General features: G+C 44.9%; 1 protein-coding gene across 1 annotated transcript in view; it reads left to right on the top strand.

The window, feature by feature from the left end:
- The window catches only part of ctnnd2a (catenin (cadherin-associated protein), delta 2a), a gene marked incomplete at both ends in the record, with an annotated part of 886,308 nt that overhangs the window by 674,911 nt on the left and 190,559 nt on the right, over positions 1–20,838 (top strand). The window lies entirely within an intron of this gene.

The raw sequence follows: 20,838 nt of genomic DNA, 5'->3' as shown, positions 1-20,838 counted from the left end.
TGGATGTCCTGGTGCAGTATTATATTAAACTGGATGTCCTGGTGCAGTATTATATTAAACTGGATGTCCTGGTGCAGTATTATATTAAACTGGATGTCCTGGTGCAGTAAGTATTATATTAAACTGGATGTCCTGGTGCAGTATTATATTAAACTGGATGTCCTGGTGCAGTATTATATTAAACTGGATGTCCTGGTGCAGTAAGTATTATATTAAACTGGATGTCCTGGTGCAGTATTATATTAAACTGGATGTCCTGGTGCAGTATTATATTAAACTGGATGTCCTGGTGCAGTATTATATTAAACTGGATGTCCTGGTGCAGTAAGTATTATATTAAACTGGATGTCCTGGTGCAGTATTATATTAAACTGGATGTCCTGGTGCAGTATTATATTAAACTGGATGTCCTGGTGCAGTATTATATTAGACTGGATGTCCTGGTGCAGTATTATATTAAACTGGATGTCCTGGTGCAGTAAGTATTATATTAAACTGGATGTCCTGGTGCAGTATGGTGGAGATAATACAACATACATGTACAGTAGCAGTGTCTACAAGCGAGAGTAAATTATTCATGAAAATATATAAATACACATACACACACACAGACACACATATCCACATATTGATGGAGAGGCATATAAAAACATGCATGTTACATGCAGGCAAACACACGCCATTGGGAATACAAGGCACTTTGAGTTGTCATCGCCAAATGTGTTCCAACTGTGAGGAGCTGTGGTTACACACATACACATATGCACACACACACACACACTGCACACACAAAAACAACCCACTTTTCTCTGATGGCTGACTTTGTGCAAGTGAAAATCTGGTGAAAGAATATTTAGTGGCTTGTGGCAGAGAGAGAGAGAGAGAGAGAGAGAGAGAGAGAGAGAGAGAGAGAGAGAGAGAGAGAGAGAGAGAGAGAGAGAGAGAGAGAGAGAGAGAGAGAGAGAGAGAGAGAGAGAGAGAGAGAGAGAGAGAGAGAGAGAGAGAGAGAGAGAGAGAGAGGGGGAGAGAGAGACTGAGAGTGTGAGTGTAAGTTGAAGAGAGAGGGAGCAGCAAAAAGAGAGGCTGATTGGACTGAATAATGTAATCACTTGCAAATTCATGAGGAAAATCAATTCCAATTTGTCGGGCGATTTGGCTTGAAAACACAGCTAACTCATTCAGCTGCTGTATAACATGGTTTCACGGCCATCTGAGATGTGGCCCTGCTGTGTAATGCTAGGAGACAACACACACACCCACTCTGTGGAACTCTACCAGTGGCATCCCCTCTCATTCCCTCTCTTTCCCTGTAATCCCCTCTTATTTCCTCTAATTCCCTGTCATTCCCTGTCATTCCCTCTCATTCCCTGTCATTCCCTCTCATTCCCTGTCATTCCCTCTCTTTCCCTGTATTTCCCTGTCTTTCCCTCTTATTCCCTGGCATTCCCTGTCATTCCCTGTCATTCCCTGCCATTCCCTGCCATTCTCTCTAATTCCCTCTCTTTCCCTCCCATTCCCTCCTGTTTCCTCTAATTCCCTCTTGTTCCCTGTCATTCCCTGTCATCCCCTGTCATTCCCTCTCTTTCCCTCTCATTCCCTCTCATTCTTTCTCATTCTCTCTCATTCCCTCTCTTTCCCTGTCATTCCCTCTCTTTCCCTCTCATTCCCTCTCATTCTCTCTCATTCTCTCTCATTCCCTCTCATTCTCTCTCATTCCTTCTCATTCCCTGTCATTCCATGTCATTCTCTCTCATTCCCTCTCATTCCAAAAACATTCTGTCGGAATCCTTAGAGGCTTTCTTAGTCCCATGTCTGAAACTGGGGGAGTGCGGTTGTCGTGGCAACCTCAGAGCCCACCAGGAAGCCAAGATAATCAGAGATATAAGAAAGAAAGAGAGAGAGGACATGTGAAGAGATAGATAGATAGATAGATAGATAGATAGATAGATAGATAGATAGATAGATAGATAGATAGATAGATAGATAGATAGATAGACAGATAGACAGACAGACAGACAGACAGACAGACAGACAGACAGACAGACAGACAGACAGACAGACAGACAGACAGACAGACAGACAGACAGACAGACAGACAGACAGACAGACAGACAGACAGACAGACAGACAGACAGACAGACAGACAGGGGAGATACATAGAATGACAGAGAGATAGGCAGAGGTGATTGCAGACAGACTGAAACACTGAAACAGACTAAACAAGTCAAGATTCAAGATTCAAGATTCAAGAGTTTTAATTGTCACGGCATACAGGTATACAATGAAATGCGGCTGGTCTTGCCCACGACGATGTGCAATACAGTGGTACAACATATAATAGAATCCAATAAAAATACAGTGGTACAACATATTAATAGAATCCAATAAAACAGTGCAATAAACAGGTACATGGTGTGCCATCTCGGTATCTGTACATTAGTATTTACAGAGCATATAGGACATGCTAGTTAGCTTTAGTAGTGCAATACACTGTTCCTGATGTTATACTACTTTAAGTGGCCTTTCCTCTGGCCATAAGTGTGCGTGTGTGCGTCATGAGTGTTAAAGTGGCTGCTAGTGTGTGAGCGTGCTCAGCGTGCGTGTCGTGTATGTACTTGTGTGTGGATAGTTCAGTTTCTGTGTCTCTCAATGTTCATTGTTCAAGGCTCTGATGGCCTGGGGGAAGAAGCTTAGCCTAAGCCTCTCCGTCTTAGTCTCTAGAATTCGCAGGCGTCTGCCTGACCTCAGCAGCTGGAACAGGCTGTTATTGGGGTGGTGGGGGTCTTTCATTATCCTGCAGGCTCTGGATTTGCACCTCTTGTTGTATAGAGCCTGCAGGGGAGGTAGCGCAATACCCGTGGTACGCTCGGCTGAGCGCACCACTCTCTGTAGGGCCTTCTTGTCCTGTGCCGTGCTGTTCCCATACCAGGCAGTGATGTTTCCGGTCAAGATGCTCTCTACAGCTCCTGAGTAGAAGGACTGGAGTATCTTCCCCGATACTCTGAACTTCCTTAACTGTCTCAGGTGGTAGAGGCGCTGCTTCGCTTTCTTTACTACTGTGTTTATGTGTGTTGACCATGTCAGGTCCTCTGAGATGTGGACCCCCAGGTACTTGAAGCTGCTCACCCTGTCCATGGTAGCCCCGTTAATCCTCAGTGGTGTGTGTGTCTCCCGCTGTCCTCTCCTATAATCCACGATCAGCTCCTTGGTTTTACCAATGTTCAGGAGCAGGCTGTTGTCCTGGCACCAACGTTCCAGTACCTCAACCTCCTCCCGGTAGGCCTTCTCGTCGTTGTCCGAGATCAGCCCCACCACCACCGTGTCGTCGGCGAACTTCACAATGGAGTTGGAGCTGAACTTGGCCACACAGTCGTGTGTGTAGAGTGAGTACAGCAGGGGGCTTAGAACACAGCCCTGGGGGGACCCGATGCTCAGGGTGATGGTGTTGGAGGTCTGACCCCCCACCCTGACCGCCTGGGGTCTTTCACTCAGAAAGTCCAGTACCCAGGCGCTCAGGGCGGAGCTCAGGCCTAGCTCGATCAGCTTGTCCACCAGTCTGGTGGGGACTATGGTGTTGAACGCTGAGCTGTAGTCAATGAACAACAGTCTCACATAGCCCCCCTTCTGACGGTCAAGGTGGGAGAGAGTGCTGTGCAGTACCTGGGAGACCGCGTCATCAGTGGACCTGTTTGTCCTGTATGCAAATTGCATAGGGTCCATATCACTGGGGAGAGAGGCACAAATGTGGTCCTTGACCAGCCTCTCGAAACATTTCATGACCACAGAGGTGAGTACCACCGGTCTGTAATCATTTGGACATGTTGGGGAGGGTTTCTTCGGTACAGGGATGATGGTAGACATCTTGAAGCAGGCAGGGACTACTGACTCCGCCAGGGATTGATTAAATATGGCGGTGAACACCGGGGCAAGCTGGTTTGCACAGGACTTAAGTATGCGTCCTGTTATACCATCTGGGCCTGCAGCCTTCCTGGTGTTCACCTGCATAAATGCTCTTCTCACACTGTGTTCCGACAACGAGAGAGCGCCCCCGCCCCCCCGCGGTTGCCCCCCCCCCTCCACAACAGCCGGTGCGCCAGTGACGTCACTAGCCAGAGGGCTAGCGGCGACACTGTCTACACCGAACCGAGCGTAGAAGGAGTTGAGTTTGTCCGCTAGAGAGGCGTCGTCGCTCCCCATTGAGGGGGCGCTGACTTTGTAGTCAGTTATTGTCTTCAGTCCCCTCCACAAGCCTCTTGTGTCGTTTTGTGCCATTTGTGTCTCCAGTTTCTCAGCATATGTCCTCTTAGCAAGTTTAACAGCCTTGCGTAGAGTGTAGACTGAAGCCTTGTATTCTTCCATATTTCCTGACTCTCTGCCCAGGTTATAAGCCGTGGTGCGTGAGTTTAGGGCTGTTCTTATAGTGCTGTCCACCCAAGGTTTCTGGTTTGGGAAAACCCGCGCCGTCTTTGTGAGGACAATGCCGTCTGCCACTGTAGTTATGTAGCTTACAACGGTATCAGCATACTCGCTGACGTCACTGGCGCTTCCTTCAGTCTACATATTGAACCACAGTGGATACATTTGGGGAAATTAGCTTACCTTCTTCTCTCTCTCCTGGGGGCATGGCTCCACCCTGGCTTACCTCGTCCATTTCATAGATAGATACCAGTTTCCTCTCTGTGCATTCAGTAGAAAGCTATCTGGCTGCACGTTAGCCTACACTGTAAGAAAAAAAGCTGCAAGAAAACGGTAAATGTCTGGCAGCAACAGTTTCCAAATACTTACTTACTATAAAATTACAGTCAAATCAAATACATTTACAGATTACAACCTTTATTTAATGGTTAATATTTTGATAAAAGGTAATTTACTGTATTTCTATGGTATTTACACTTAAAGTAGAAAAACAAAGGTAATCTGTAAAATAATACAGTGAATTTCCTGTGAAATATTTTTTTGGGTCGCGACCCACCAGTTGAGAAACACTGGCTTAGCACAATGAATGGAAGCGGACAGTGCCGGTAACACCTCTCCCGAAGGCTAACCGGCACTGTCCGCTTCCATTCATTGTGCTAAGCTAGGCTAACGTGTGTGTGTGTGTGTGTGTGTGTGTACGTGTGTGTGTGTGTGTGTGTGTGTGTGTGTGTGTGTGTGTGTGTGTGTGTGTTGTGTGTGTGTGTGTGTGTGTCTGTGTGTGTGTGTGTCTGTGTGTGTGTGTGTGTCTGTGTGTGTGTGTGTGGCGCGTGCGTGCGTGTGTCTGTGTGTGTCTGTGTGGACGATAGAGAGAGAGGCAACCAGATGTTTCATGCAGACAGGCCCAGCCTGGCTCTCATCCCCAGCGGCTCCAAACCTCGACCACCTGTTCCTCCTCAGAGTCAAACAGCCAAACAACCTTTCATAACACGTCCCTATTGTGTGTAAAAAAAACAAAAACAACAACAAAGAATACCTCTGAAAACATCTCCAGCACCGTCTGTGAATCTTTGTGACGGCTGAGTGCTGTGTAATTGTAATACCTCATTGCATGGCTAATCTAGAGCAAATGGTCTCTTTGTCAAGAGGCAAACCTTGGCATGTTAACAGCTCTAGTGATGGTCTATTGTAAGCTGTTAGCAGCGCTGGCTTGGCACCGGCCGGCGTTGGGAATTGCAGTTTTTGTCTGTGTGCTCAGCGGAGCGCTTTGTGATTGGAGACGGGTATTGTCTCCCTGAAGAAAATCACCTCAAAGCCTCCAACCAACCACCTGTTGAGTGTTGGGAAATCTCCTGTGTGATGATTGGATGATTGGATGGAAGGAGAGATTCAAGAGGAGAGGGGGGGAGAGAGGGAGAGAGAGAGGGTGCGATGGAGGGAGGGAGGGAGATGGAAAGAGAGGGAGAGAGAGGGAGGGAGAGAGAAGGAGAGAGAAGGAGGGAGGGAGAGAGGAGGAACGGGAGGGAGAGAGAAGGAGGGGGAGGGACATAGAGAGGTGGGAAGAGGGAGAGAGAGGGGGAGGAAGAGAGGAAGGGACAAGGAGTGGGATGGATGGAGGGAGACGGTGGGCAAATAAAAAGGAAGAAGGGAGGGATGGAGAGAGAGGTAGAGAGAGGTACACACACACGGATACCTCTGTCAGAGAGTGAATCAGAGAGATGGAGTGAGAAGAGTGAACAGTTTCAAGCACCTCAGAGTCCACATATCCGAGACTTGACATGGACCCACACACATAGACAGTGTTGTGAAGAAGGCACGGCAACGCCTCTACTTCCTTAGGCGCCTAAGGAAGTTCAAAGTGAGTCAGGAGATCTTAAAGAACTTCTACTCATGCACAATAGAGGAGCATCCTGACTGGTAACATCACCTGCTGGTTTGGGCACCGCACACGACCGCAGCAGACTGCAGAGAGTGGCTCGATCAGCCGAACACACCATCAGAGCTGGGCTTCCACACTCCATACACAGGCGTTGCAGAGCCAAGGCCAAGAGAATAGCCAAAGACTCTATCCACCCAAACAACTGCCTCTTGCACTGCTGCGGTCAGGCAAGCGGTCTCATGGCCAGTACAGAGGAGACTCAGAAGGAGCTTCTATCCCCAGGCCATCAGGGTGCTCAATGACTCTATAGGCAACACTAACCCATCCATCTACATTCATTGCACACACATCCAATTGCGCACACTCACTTTAAACACTCACCTTTAACCCATTACTCGCCAAAATCGCTGTTCAGCGTTATTGCCCGCCATGCGTTGTCTGCCATATCGCTGTACAGCGTGTTTCAAGTCATATTTCATATTTTCGTCATGGAATTCATATTTCACCCACGGAGCCTTGTCATATGCTGCGGGAGCCATGACAACTCTGCAACGCTTCAATACCGCCACCTGGTGGCCGATCGGCGAGTTGCCCAAACCAGAAATGCCTGTTTCAGCTCGGTCCGTCCCCTAATTCCGTCCGGCCACTCGTTTATCGTCCCGGGACTCAATCCACACACCGTGGACATGGATCGTTGCCATACTCAATAAACAACATGATTTGGGCGTATATTAGTATTATACAAACCGGAACTGGATCGCCTCGATCCCACCACATAACTGGGATCTGTTTGTTCCACTCTCATCGCCCAACGGTACAAGGAGACGGACGTGAGTTTCAGCGTTTTTTCTTTATCATTTCGATACAAACTGCTCTGATCAATATATCACCCATACTACATAAATCATTTAACGTCGGTCACGGAATTATAAACGACCCCCCCCCCCCCCCCCCCTCCGTTCACCCGCAGATGATCAGCCATAACGTTTAGGACCATGTACAGTCTAAATTTTTAATATAGCATGGATCGTAACTGCATTTGATAATCTAATATATGCATTTATGCCTATATCTCACGTTCTATGAAATACTGCAGAAAACGATAAAAACATATTTATACTCTAGACGGTATTTTTGTATGAATGTGTGAATGAAAAAGTAAAACGTTCCTACATCCTGAACGATAGATAATTGATGTTGAATGGGCCATAGTAATGTCAATTTAGCAATATAATTTAAAAAGTTATAGCCCTGCAAAGAAGGTGAACATCTCCATAGACAAATAGCGCTGGCAGAGAATGCTTTAGGATGATCAAAGTGGTGGCAGAGAATGGGTTAACATTCACTTTAGATGCTTTAAACACTTTTAACACCATATTTATATATTTATTACAAAAAGATTTGCACTACATCCATACCTCATTTTTGCATTTAGCATTTTTTTTTGCCATTTTTGTACCTCATTGTTTGCATTTTGTACTTAATTTTGTACTTTAGGTTGTACTTTAGTTTGTATATTGTATATTTTGTATAGTGTTTGGACTATATTATTTAAATTTCATTCTCAGGGGGCTCATATAGAACAAAGCATTTCACTGTAATGTACTTTATATGTGACAAATAAAACAGGACTTGAACTTGATTTAGCACTTATCTTTTTAGCTGAGCTGAGCCTGTGATTGTTGTTCTTTTTATGACAGTTTTTGTGTAATTTGTCCACTACTACCCATAAACTCCCTTAGTGGAGTTTTATTGTTTTTTGACATAATTTAACTTCTGTATATGAACACCTTGTTTAGGAGGTGCCTTTGTGGCTTATTTATGTTTCTATAATACCTCTTTATTTTTTTGGACTTGATTTTTGTTGTTTATTTTCCCCTTCTCCTCCTTAGCATTTTTTTTGGTTATTCATTACAAATAACTTAGAGTCTATTATCTGCTAGTGATCCAAACACCCTCACAAACAGTGCATTGCAATAGTCGAGGTGAGACATGACTGTTGCTTGCAGGACGAGTTGGGTGGCTTCTTTTGTCATGAAGGGGTGGATCAAATCAAATGTATTTGTAACAACACACGTTAATGTCCCCATGGGCCGGACACGTCTTCTTTAAACAAGTCAAGAAGAAACATCACAATAAATCAAGCACAAAACGAAAACACCATGAAATCCAAAATAAAATGTAAAATAAATAAATGAATGCAACACTCCCAGACATACCCCATGCGAAGGTAAGGACAAACTGTAGCAATAGGAAAAAGGGACCACAGGCAATGTGGAGGGGACGGAGCCACGGCTATGTTCTCCACTGTGATTGAAGGGGGGGGGGGGGGGGGGTATTCACCTGTCGAGTGAAATCAAGGAGTCAAGTATCAAGGTAGAAGGGAAATAAGAACAGAGAAAAGGAGAGATGAGGGGGAGACAGCGAATAGAGTAAGTACGTCAGAGGGGGGGGGGAATGTAAAGAGAGAAATGTATAGTGAGGCAGAGAGAAAAGGGGAAAGAGGGGGAAGCAGAGCCAGAGAGAGAGGGAGTCTCAGACACTCCACACTCCTCCCATCCATTCATAATGTGATTTAGTGTCACCAGCAATAATTTATCTCATCTGTCAGCGTTTTCCCATTCTCTCTCTCTCTCTCTCTCTCTCTCTCTCTCTCTCTCTCTCTCTCTCTCTCTCTCTCTCTCTCTCTCTCTCTCGCTCTCTCTCTCTCTCTCGCTCTCTCTCTCTCTCTCCCTCTCTCTCTATCTCCTTCCTCTCCTGACTTCACACCCCCTTCTCTCTCTCCATCCCACTCTCTTCCTTTTCTACTTCCTGTGTCTGACTTACCTTATGTCTGTGTAGCAATAAATGAGTCTCATTTACTGTTACACCGTCTGACAACGCCATTATCCCCCGGTTTACTTAGGGTTGGTAATATGACACATTATGAATTGGGTACAGTGTGTGAATGCCAAGAAGACAGTGGGAGATCTCTCTTTCTATAATCCCCCCCTCCTTTGAGGAAATATAGCGGGCGGAGGAGAGGAGCCAGCCAGTGAGAGATGAGAGACATTGTGCATCCTGGGAAATTAGTTTTGCTCCCTGGATTTAAGGACTGATTAGTTTCCCTATTTTCACTTTATTGAGACAGTAGGAGAGAAGGTTCTTTATTGAGACAGTACGAAGATTCTTCATTGAGATAGTAGGAAGGCTGAGAAAATAATTTCCTTTTACCATTTTTTCCAATTCATTGTCTATGGAGCCGCTCCAGACATTGTACCTGATGACATCACACGTTTTAGTCTTCGGTGTGCCTCAGCTTGCACTGACAGGAGCTTGACCCCATTAAGTTTGAATTAGTCTGTGGCTAACTAGTCGGAGCTAACCGATCAACACTAGAGTAATCTACATGTAAGCTAGCGACCACTGCTGTCCCTTTCATCTGCTGTCAAAACCACCATTCCTCCCAGGTGTCAGGCTCCTCATTCACCTCCATTCACTTTGATGAACAATGAAAAACATTTACCGGATCTGATTTTATTATTTTTCAATGGTAATAGATCTGTACACACCAAATGCCAAAACAAACACGTCCCGTTGACTCTGAATGATCTGCTTTATTGAAATCTGCACAGGGGTAGTTTGTTTATACTTCAAAGTATGACATTCAGACTTCTTCCTTCAAATTAATGGAAGTGAATGAGGAGTCTGACACATGGGAGGAATGGTGGTGTTGATAGCAGATGACAGGGACAGCAGTGGTCACACCTGGATCGTTTGGAGCAGTTGTTTCCATACTAGGAGCGTTCCCCCTTTGGATCAGTTAGTTTGGGCATAACCTCACCAAGAGAGGTTAGTCTCTGCTCTCTTCCATTCTAAACCATTCTAAGTCATACGTCAAAGCGACTATATCGGTATCCATTTTAGATTCAGTTGTAGTTTGAATTTATTGCTTTAACCCTTTCACTGCCACACGACAAATGGTTAACCCTTTCACTACCACACTACAGAAGGTTAACCCTTTCACTGCCACACGACAAATGGTTAACCCTTTCACGACCACACTACATTACCCGTCTGTAGTGTGGTAGTGAAAGGGTTAAAGATCCAGTTGGTACCGTCCTCAATGGTTATAATATGTGTGTATAGACTAGGGATGAGTCAGAATCTGAATATGAATTTGGGAAAGCACAGATAATGAGATGGATACAAATATTTCTATTACACAGATATTGATATTATTATTCAGGAAAAACTTTTTATGTTATGAGCTCCATTAATGTAACGTGGTCCGCCTATAGGCGCACCATCTGTTTGCCGTCTAAAACGACCTGTCAGACTGTTATCAAAACTACCTGTAGGACCTGTAGGAATGCCCCATTTCTTCGTTTGGACCCACCGAAATATCAGTAATCATATTTTTTAAGTTGAGAGATGAGAGAATGAGTCAAATGAGAAAAAGAAAAAGGCAGGCGTTTTCTCTAGTATCTCTGCTGCTCCATGGGAGCAAGGGCTCCCCTACATTTTCAAAAGCCTAGAGAAGGCTTGTCTTAAATCGTCATCATGAGTTATGCATGTGAAATGTATTATATTTATTGCGTGTGCGCTAGAGACCTATTTCAGAACAAACCCGAGACGCATAGCGCGCTCCCCGCCTCTCATCTCTGTTATTACACCAATTCCAGGAATATGATTTATCTATGAGATCTGTCTGCGTCATGCTGTGTTATTATTGTCTCTCAACCAACACATCGGTTGAAAGCTAAAATTGCCACCATTTGATTGACACACCGCTTCACCTTTTACGTGCTTCCAATCTCGGGTTACAAGACCAAACAGCCAACAAGCGTCAGTTTAGAAAAAGTTACCACCTCCGGTTTTGCCTCTCAATGACCGAACCAATCACCTGAAGATGCATTGCATTGCGTATAGCATGTTACGAGGCTAAATTAGCCACACACTGCATATTTCTTCCGGGGGGAAACAGCGTTATCTCTCTGAGGCGAAATCCTTACAGTATTTTCTGACCAATGAGAGAACAGTTTGTGCACGGTACAACTTTGGACCTAATTTGAACATTGCCATGGGAACACAAACAATCCAAGCAACAAATGGAACAATTGTATCATTTTAGCCCCTGAAATGGAACAAAGAAAACAAGCTACAGCCTAGGTGTGAAAACATCCTTAGATGGGTTACATAAGACAAGGGTAAGACTGCTTGAAACTTGAAGTAAAGTAAAATATCCTTTTAAGTAGTCAGTCAATGGCCCAAGGCCAAAGGCTGTCTCTCTCTCAGATGGACCAGGGAGTGGTTGTTTGGTGTACTGTGGACCTGCGTGTTCTCACCTCCACAAATAAACTGGACTGAGGGGGTTGATTGGGGCTTGATTGAACCGAATGAGGCAGGTGTGAAAGGGCCCCTTTTAAAATGCCGATGACATCATTTTGTCTGCTTCCTCGCCTGTGGAGTCTGTTTTTCTTACTTTCTTTCTTTCTTTCTTTCTTTCTTTCTTTCTTTCTTTCTTTCTTTCTTTCTTTCTTTCTTTCTTTCTTTCTTTCTTTCTTTCTTTCTTTCTTTCTTTCTTTCTTTCTTTCTTTCTTTCTTTCTTTCCACTCTATTTTCAATATACCCCCCCCCCCACTTTCTATCTCTGTCTATCTCCCCCCTCTCTCTTTCTCTTTCTTTCTGTTTCTCTGTATCTCTCCATGTCACTCTCTCTCTCTCTCTCTCTCTCTGCCAATCCGCTCTTTTGGCGCTTTTCCACTGCATGGTACCTACTCTACTCTACTCTACTCTACTCGGTATTTTCGGTTTTCCATTACCAAAGTACCTGGTACCAGGTACTTTTTCGGTACTTTTTGGGTACTTTTTTAGTCCCTGCTCTGTCGTGGTTCCAAGCGCGTAGAACTGGTACTAGAAAAGTCACGTGAAACACTGCAGACCACTGATTGGTCAGAAGAGAGACGTGTCACTCGTTGGAGAGTCTGAACCTGGTCTGAACGAAAACAGAAAGCCGCCATCTTTAATGTCTCGCATAGGATTTCATTATGGTTGCAGCAGGCACAAGTTCAATAAACAAACGATACAGTCACTGTGTATTCTGCCTCATTTATTGATTAAACAAAACCGACATCAACACAATTTGCCACCGAGCGGAGAGTTTAGTCTCGCAAAAAGATCGCTGACTTGTTAAGGCTTAAGCTTATGTTGTGCTAATGTTGTGCTAGCGTTTTAGCATGGCTATCGTACATAGCGTGATCAATATAACTCGCTATTGATTGTTTGTATGAGTAACGTTAATGCTAGTAGAATAGACACAACGTGAGGTAATCACCATCCATTTTAAACCGATTATTACCTAATGCTAACGTTAGCAAATAGACGCGACTGGTAACGTTACAGCTTGTTAGCCTAAAGACCTCTACATGCTACAGCAACTTCAAAGCAACTGCACCACAACATTGACAAAGCAACAGTGTTTTAAGACACTCTGCCTTTATGCTTCTGCAACATCGACGCGCAAAGTTAGTTTAACTAAAGTTAGTTTAGGTTCGTGTTAACGTTAGATAATGTACAAAATAAACGTATTTCCGGTGCTTTTAGACGTCGCTCTTTTATTTTGACCGGAAGTATTTGTGATGTATTCTGCTTGTGTAACTTTAGGTTAGTTTTAACGTTAGCTGGCAGCTACAGGCACTCGAGGTCGAGGAAGAGCTGCTGAATTTAATCGGCAGGAGGAGAGAGAGCTCGTCAAAGCTGGATATATCCCTGTGGCTGTGGTTGTAGGCACGAAAATGCAGCTCGAACTACCTGTTATATTAAATTAATATACAACTTGTCCGTGTCCAGTCCTTTCGAACTGCCCCACCGTCCGTTCATTGTAAACAATGATGCATGTAATTATATTAACGTTACTGTGTGTTGTTGTAGCGTAGCTATGTTAATAAATTCTGAATGGCATTAACATTAGTTGGGTATGATAGAGCATTGAATAGCATCAAGTTCAACGCTAGCTGGCTGGCTACAACAATGGCGGATGGTATTCTCTGCGGGACCAATATTATTCTATGACAGCCCCGCCCCCATTCGCTAACCAACCAATCACTGCTACGCAATATCAACGCAACGGTTGTTTAGGTTAGATTTTGGAGACAGGTACGCAACATCCTCGCAACACAGTCTACAAGACCCTCTAAAACAACCGCGCTGAAATCGCGCTGATGTTGTGTTGAAGTTGCTTTGAAGTTGCTGTAGCATGTAGAGGCCTTGATGCTAACGTTAATGTTAGCATAGACAGCCTAGCTAACGTTAACGCTTGTAGAATAGACACAATGAGAGGTAATGTTAGCGTTAGCAGAATAGACACAACGAGAGTCTCGTTAATGTTGTTATTGATTGATTGATTGAAAACTGTGTTTTACTCTGGCTTGCGCGGCGCCTAGCTCACGGACATAGCTATGCTGGAGCTCTCACAGAGCTATGGAGCTCTCAGCTGTACACCAGCAGCCCCGCCTCCCCACACGGAGACAAACTGAGTACTTTATTTTAGTACCTGCAGTGGAAAAGGAACGAAGTACCAGGTACCTAAAGCGAGTAGAGTAGAGTAGAGTAGAGTAGGGTAGAGTAGAGTAGGTACCATGCAGTGGAAAAACTGTACAACTGTACAAGCAAAACTGTACATTGGAATATTGACAACCATACTTGATCATTTACTGTACATTGGAGGGGGTTGGGTTAGGACATTTACAGGGGCCAGTTTCGAATTGCAGTCTCCCGTAGGTGTTCTTTGAGAGTGTTTTTTAAAGTGGGTAGTGATTCACATTCCTTTACAGCTTTGGGTAGGGCGTTCCACATTGATGTGGCATAATTGCTAAATGTATTTAGTCCCTTGTTTGAGCCGAATCTGGGTTTAACATGATTTGTGGAGCTCCCTCTGGTGTTGTGATCGTGGTATTCACTGACCTTTGGGAAGTATTTTGACATGTACATGGGTACCTTGGTCGTGTAGTGTATCTTGTAGACCAGGCCCATTGCAAGTTGCTGTACTCTGTTGTCTACTCTAAGCCATCCTAGGTTGTCAAAGTGGGCAGGGGTGAGGTGGGTTCTAGGAGTAAGGTCAAGCAGTAGTCTGACCAGTTTGTTTTGAGATGTTTGTACTTTTGTTTTTAGCGCCTTTGAGGTGCTTTGGTACCATGAGGTGCAAGCATAGTCGTAGTACCCTTGAATGAGTGCTCCTGCCAGAGTCTTCAGGGTATTCTTGTTTACCAGTGAGGAGATCCGGTACAAGAATCGAGTTTGTTGGTTGACTTTTTTATTACATTGGATGCCATTTTGTCACAGGAAAGATTTGCCTCTAGGATGGAACCCAGGTAGGTAATTTCTTCTTTCCTTGTGACAATATTGTCACCCACTGTAACTGAGAAGCCGTCTGTCTTGCTGAGTTTGTTATTTGAACCGAAGAGAATGGACTGTGTTTTGCCCATGTGTAATGATAGTTTGTTATCAGCGAGCCATATGCAGATTTTGCCTAGTTCCGAGCTGAGGGTTTTTTCAACCTGTAACTTGTTCTTGTCAGAGACCAGCAGGGCTGAGTCGTCCGCAAACAGGAACAAGTTGCAGTCACAAGCTGATGACATGTCATTTGCATAAATTAGGAACAGTAGCGGTCCTAGTATGCTTCCTTGTGGAACACCACAGCTCACTGTGAGGGGGGGGGGGGGGATAGGGTACCGTTTCGTTTACCTCCACCATCTGTTCTCTCCCCTCCAGGTAGGATTGCATCCAGCTCACTGATAGACTATCAAAACCAATTGCTTTTAGCTTGTCAATCAGAATGGTGTGATTGACAGTGTCGAAGGCCTTTTGTAGGTCCAGCATGACCATGCCGCAGTATTTGCCCGCGTCCACCTCTTGTTTGATGTGGTCGTTTAAATAGAGAAGGCATGTGTCAGTGGAGTGGGATGTTCTGAAGCCAGATTGGAATTCGTAGATTAGATTTTTTTTCCGCAAGGTACTTTTCGACCTGTTCGTATACATTTTTTTCCATGACTTTCAAGATGGAGGTGAGGATAGAAACAGGGCGGTAGTTGCCTGGGTCTAATTTACTGCCCTTTTTGTGCAGGGGTGTTACTCTCGCAATTTTGAAGTCCTTGGGGACGTGTCCCTGTTTTATGGAGAGGTTTATTATGTGTGTGATGACTGGGGTGATGGCGGCTGCTGAGTCTCTGAGGAATTTGGAGGGGATGTTGTCATGGCCAGTGGCCTTGTTTGGTTGGAGGGCGCTCAGTTTTTTGAGTACCTCATCTGTTGTTACCATTTCCAGTTTGAAGTCGTCTTTGTGGACCCCTAGGTTCTTGTAGTATGCTACTATGTGTTCTACCCCATAATGCCCTGAATGGGAGGGTAGTTTGTTTACCAGTGTTGTGGCTATGTTTGTGAAGAAAATGTAATTGGTAAGTAATTGGCTACATCCAGCTTTATGTTTATGTTTGAGAATCTGGTTTTAAGTTTTTTTTACTGCAGCCTAGTTGATTATTGAGTAATTTCCAAAGTTCAGGTGGTTTGTTTTTGTTTTCCTCAGTTTTGTCATTGATGATTTTTTTTTGCTGTTTTGATCATGGAGTTTACGTCATTTCTTAGTCTGTTTCTTTCCAGTTTGAGTTCAATCACATACACACACATGTTCACACACACACACACACACACACACACACACACACACACACACACACCTACACACACATGTTCACACACACACACACACACACACACGCACATGTTCACACACACACACACACACACACACACACACACACACACACACACACACCACACACACACACACACACACACACACACACACACACACCTACACACACATGTTCACACACACACACACACACGCACATGTTCACACACACACACACACACACACACACACACACACACACACACACACACACACACACACACACACACACACAGACAACCCGGGAACCCCAAGGCGAGAGAGAGAGAGAGAGAGAGAGAGAGAGAGAGAGAGAGAGAGAGAGAGAGAGAGGGGGAGAGAGGGAGAGAGAGAGAGTGACATACACACACACAATCATACTCTCCCGTATATTATCATAATTGATGTGGTTCTGTGTCTCTCGTGTGAAATTCAAGCGCCTTTGGGATAAGTCTCCTGTGTGTGTGTGTGTGTGTGTGTGTGTGTGTGTGTGTGTGTGTGTGTGTGTGTGTGTTATCAGAGACAATGTATGTGTATCTCTCCCTCTTGCTCTCTGTCACTCTTTCTATCTAGCTCCCTTTCTCTCCCCCTCTCTCCCCCTCTCTCCCCCTCTCTCCCTCTATATCCCTCTATATCCCTCCCTCTCCTCTATCCCTCTCTCCCCTCTTCTCCCCCTCTATATCTCCCTCTCTATCCCTATCTCCCCTTTCTCCCCCTCTCTATCTCTCTCCCTCTCTATCCCTATCTCCCCTTTCTCCCCCTCTCTATCTCTCTCTCCCTCTCTCCCCGTATCTCCCTCTCTCTCCCTCTCTCTCCTTCTCTATCCCTCTCCCCCTTTCTCCCCCTCTATCTCTCCCTCTCTATCCCTCTCTCCCCTCTCCCCCTTTATATCTCTCTCTCTCTCCCTCTCGTCCCCTCTCTCCCCCTCTCTCCCTCTCTTTCCCTCTCTCTCCCTCTCTATCCCTATCTGTAGGAGTCCGCGCCGGTACTGTAGACACTGTAGGAGTCAGAATGGTACTGTAGAGATACTGTAGGAGTCAGAATGGTACTGTAGATACTGTAGGAGTCAGAATGGTACTGTAGATATACTGTAGGAGTCAGAATGGTACTGTAGATACTGTAGGAGTCAGAATGGTACTGTAGATACTGTAGGAGTCAGAATGGTACTGTAGATATACTGTAGGAGTCAGAATGGTACTGTAGATACTGTAGGAGTCAGAATGGTACTGTAGAGATACTGTAGGAGTCAGAATGGTACTGTAGATACTGTGGGAGTCAGAATGGTACTGTAGATACTGTAGGAGTCAGAATGGTACTGTAGAGATACTGTAGGAGTCAGAATGGTACTGTAGAGATACTGTAGGAGTCAGAATGGTACTGTAGAGATACTGTAGGAGTCAGAATGGTACTGTAGATACTGTGGGAGTCAGAATGGTACTGTAGATACTGTAGGAGTCAGAATGGTACTGTAGAGATACTGTAGGAGTCAGAATGGTACTGTACTGTAGGAGTCAGAATGGTACTGTAGATACTGTAGGAGTCAGAATGGTGCTGTAGATACTGTAGGAGTCAGAATGGTACTGTAGGAGTCAGAATGGTACTGTAGATACTGTAGGAGTCAGAATGGTACTGTAGATACTGTAGGAGTCAGAATGGTACTGTAGAGATACTGTAGGAGTCAGAATGGTACTGTAGATACTGTGGGAGTCAGAATGGTACTGTAGGTACTGTAGGAGTCAGAATGGTACTGTAGATACTGTAGGAGTCAGAATGGTACTGTAGATACTGTAGGAGTCAGAATGGTACTGTAGATACTGTAGGAGTCAGAATGGTACTGTAGAGATACTGTAGGAGTCAGAATGGTACTGTAGAGATACTGTAGGAGTCAGAATGGTACTGTAGAGATACTGTAGGAGTCAGAATGGTACTGTAGATACTGTGGGAGTCAGAATGGTACTGTAGATACTGTAGGAGTCAGAATGGTACTGTAGAGATACTGTAGGAGTCAGAATGGTACTGTACTGTAGGAGTCAGAATGGTACTGTAGATACTGTAGGAGTCAGAATGGTGCTGTAGATACTGTAGGAGTCAGAATGGTACTGTAGGAGTCAGAATGGTACTGTAGATACTGTAGGAGTCAGAATGGTACTGTAGATACTGTAGGAGTCAGAATGGTACTGTAGAGATACTGTAGGAGTCAGAATGGTACTGTAGATACTGTGGGAGTCAGAATGGTACTGTAGGTACTGTAGGAGTCAGAATGGTACTGTAGATACTGTAGGAGTCAGAATGGTACTGTAGATACTGTAGGAGTCAGAATGGTACTGTAGATACTGTAGGAGTCAGAATGGTACTGTAGATACTGTAGGAGTCAGAATGGTACTGTAGATACTGTAGGAGTCAGAATGATGCGGCTCAAACAGACTTTACTGTCTCAAGTCTCAGACTTTCAATCTTTAGACTGCTGCTTGGGCTTGGGTTGATTAGCTTGGATCTCTCTCTCTCTCTCTTTCTCTATCCCTCTCTGTCCTTCTGTCCCTCTCTCTCCTTCCATATCCCTCTCTATTTCCCCCTCTATCTTGCTCTATCCCTCCCGCTCTCTATATATATCTTTCTCTCGCTCTATCCCTCTCTCTCCTCCATCCCTCTCTCTCATTCTCTATCCATCCCTCTCTCTCTCTCTATCTCTTTCTTTCCATTGGTTTTGTTATCACTGCGGTGCTGTCTGTCATATACAGACATCAAAGGCATGTACAGATAGCAAGACTAAACAGGTGTGAAATACACCAGGAGAATGTTCCTCTCCCATGGTGGAGGGGGGGTTCATCTAAAAAAAAATCCCCTCTGTATGTGGATGTGTGTGTATGCATGTTTGTGTGTGTGTGTGTGTGTGTGTGTGTGTGTGTGTGTGTGTGTGTGTGTGTGTGTGTGTGTGTGTGTGTGTGTGTGTGTGTGTGTGTGTGTGTGTGTGTGTGTGTGTGTGTGTGTGTGTGTGTGTGTGTGTGTGTGTGTGTGTGTGTGTGTGTGTGTGTGTGTGTGTGTGTGTGTGTGTGTGTGCAGCCTGAGACCGCAGCAGGCCCACATGAATAATGTGCAGATGATGCCAAAGGTCCACACCTGTCATATATCTGTCTGTCTGTCTGTCTGGTTGTCGGCCTATCTGTCTGTCTTGATAGTCTGTCGTTTGGCTGTTCGGTTGTTTTGTTTGTTTGTTTGTTTGTTTGTTTATGAATGCCATACTAGTCAGTAAGCAGGCTATACAGCAGTCATATTTATAGTTTAGTCAAAACACAGAGTGGATATAGATGAGTGGCCCATGATAAATGTGACTCCCGCCTCTCTGTAATGGAGTATTCCCTCAAAGCAAACATGCTGACACCTTGTTGCTTTGAATCTGGCACCCCCTACGGGCAATGTGGTGCATTGTTGTAGGGGTGACAGTGGCTCGGGAGGTAGAGCAGTCGCCTGGTAATCCGGAGGTTCCCGGTTCAATTCCCCCTCCTCCCGGGCAGCGCATCGAAGTGTCCTTGAGCAAGACACTTAACCCCCTAACTGCTCCCGATGAGCAGGTTGGCACCTTGCATGGTTGTCTCTGCCGTCTCTGTGTGAATGTATGAGTGAATGGGTCAAATGTGAGGAACAAATTGTAAAGCTCTTTGGATAAAAGCGCTATAGAAATGCAGCCATTTGCCATTTGATATGTGATCTGAGGTAACAAGCGCTGGAGCCTGTAGCAGAGTCTGGTCATTGTGTTTTCCAGTAACATGCAGGGGTGTAAAGTACTTGAGTAATTGTACTCTGTTACTGTTTTGGAAGATTTGTACTTTACTCGAGTATTATTAGGTTTGTATACTTGTACTTTTACTCAATTACAGTACATTTCAGAGACAAAAAAACATACTTTTTACTCCTTACATTTAAAATGCAGACCTACAAAGTACAAATCTCGCAGGTCCAACTATTTTAATTAGTATATTTGTTTCTCTGGCCGAACTAACGTTAACGTTATTAATCCTTGCGGCCGCACTTTATTTAAAAACAGCCAATCAAATCACCATCAATGCTGATTGGTCCTTGTGCAAGACTAGAAAGCGGGGCTCTTTGATTAAACACCTGCTATCAGAAGAATAGACTGTCAGAAAAAAAGTTTTTACTTTAACTTTTTTAGTACTTAAGTACATTTAAAAGTAGAAACTTTTTGACTTTTACTCAAGTGTGTTTTTAGCCTGATACTCTGACTTTTACTTGAGTATGATTTTGAGACGCTACCCATACTTTCATATATATATATATAGTATAATTTCTGGGTTCTTTTTACACCCCTGCGGACATGTAAGCTTCACAATCCTCCTCCACTGATGTAAGTAAGAAGCAACGATGGTATCAACTTTTACAAAGTAGTATAAGCTGTATCCACGTTGGGGCAGCAGTGCGTGGACCCGTCGCCTGGTCATTTGAAGGTTCCCGGTTCGATCCAATCACTGTGTGGAGGTGTCCTTGAGCAAGACGCTGAACCCCTAACTGCTCCCGACGAGCACGTTGGCGCCTTGCACGGCATAAGTTGTATAGCGCTTTGGCTAAAACCGCTGTACAAATGCACATCCATTTGGCTGCGAGTCATGGACCCTGAAGCCCACCTCGAAGAAGTCTCTGGACGGATGCTATACCAGAATGCCAGGAACTTCCGACTAGCAAGCAAGCACGGGCGCCGACCAAGAGGACGTCCCACGCCGACATACGTGGACATACTGAGGAAGGACGCAGGTGTGGAGAGCTCTACGGAGCTGGCCGGATGTATGGAAGATCGGGATGATTGGAATCTCCGCTGCCGGGCCCG

The sequence above is a fragment of the Notolepis coatsorum genome, assembly GCF_963971535.1.
Source record: "Notolepis coatsorum genome assembly, chromosome: 12".
Classification (NCBI taxonomy): Eukaryota; Metazoa; Chordata; class Actinopteri; order Aulopiformes; family Paralepididae; genus Notolepis; species Notolepis coatsorum.
The sequence above is the reverse complement of the archived record's forward strand: the minus strand, read 5'-3'. Positions and strand labels throughout refer to the sequence as shown.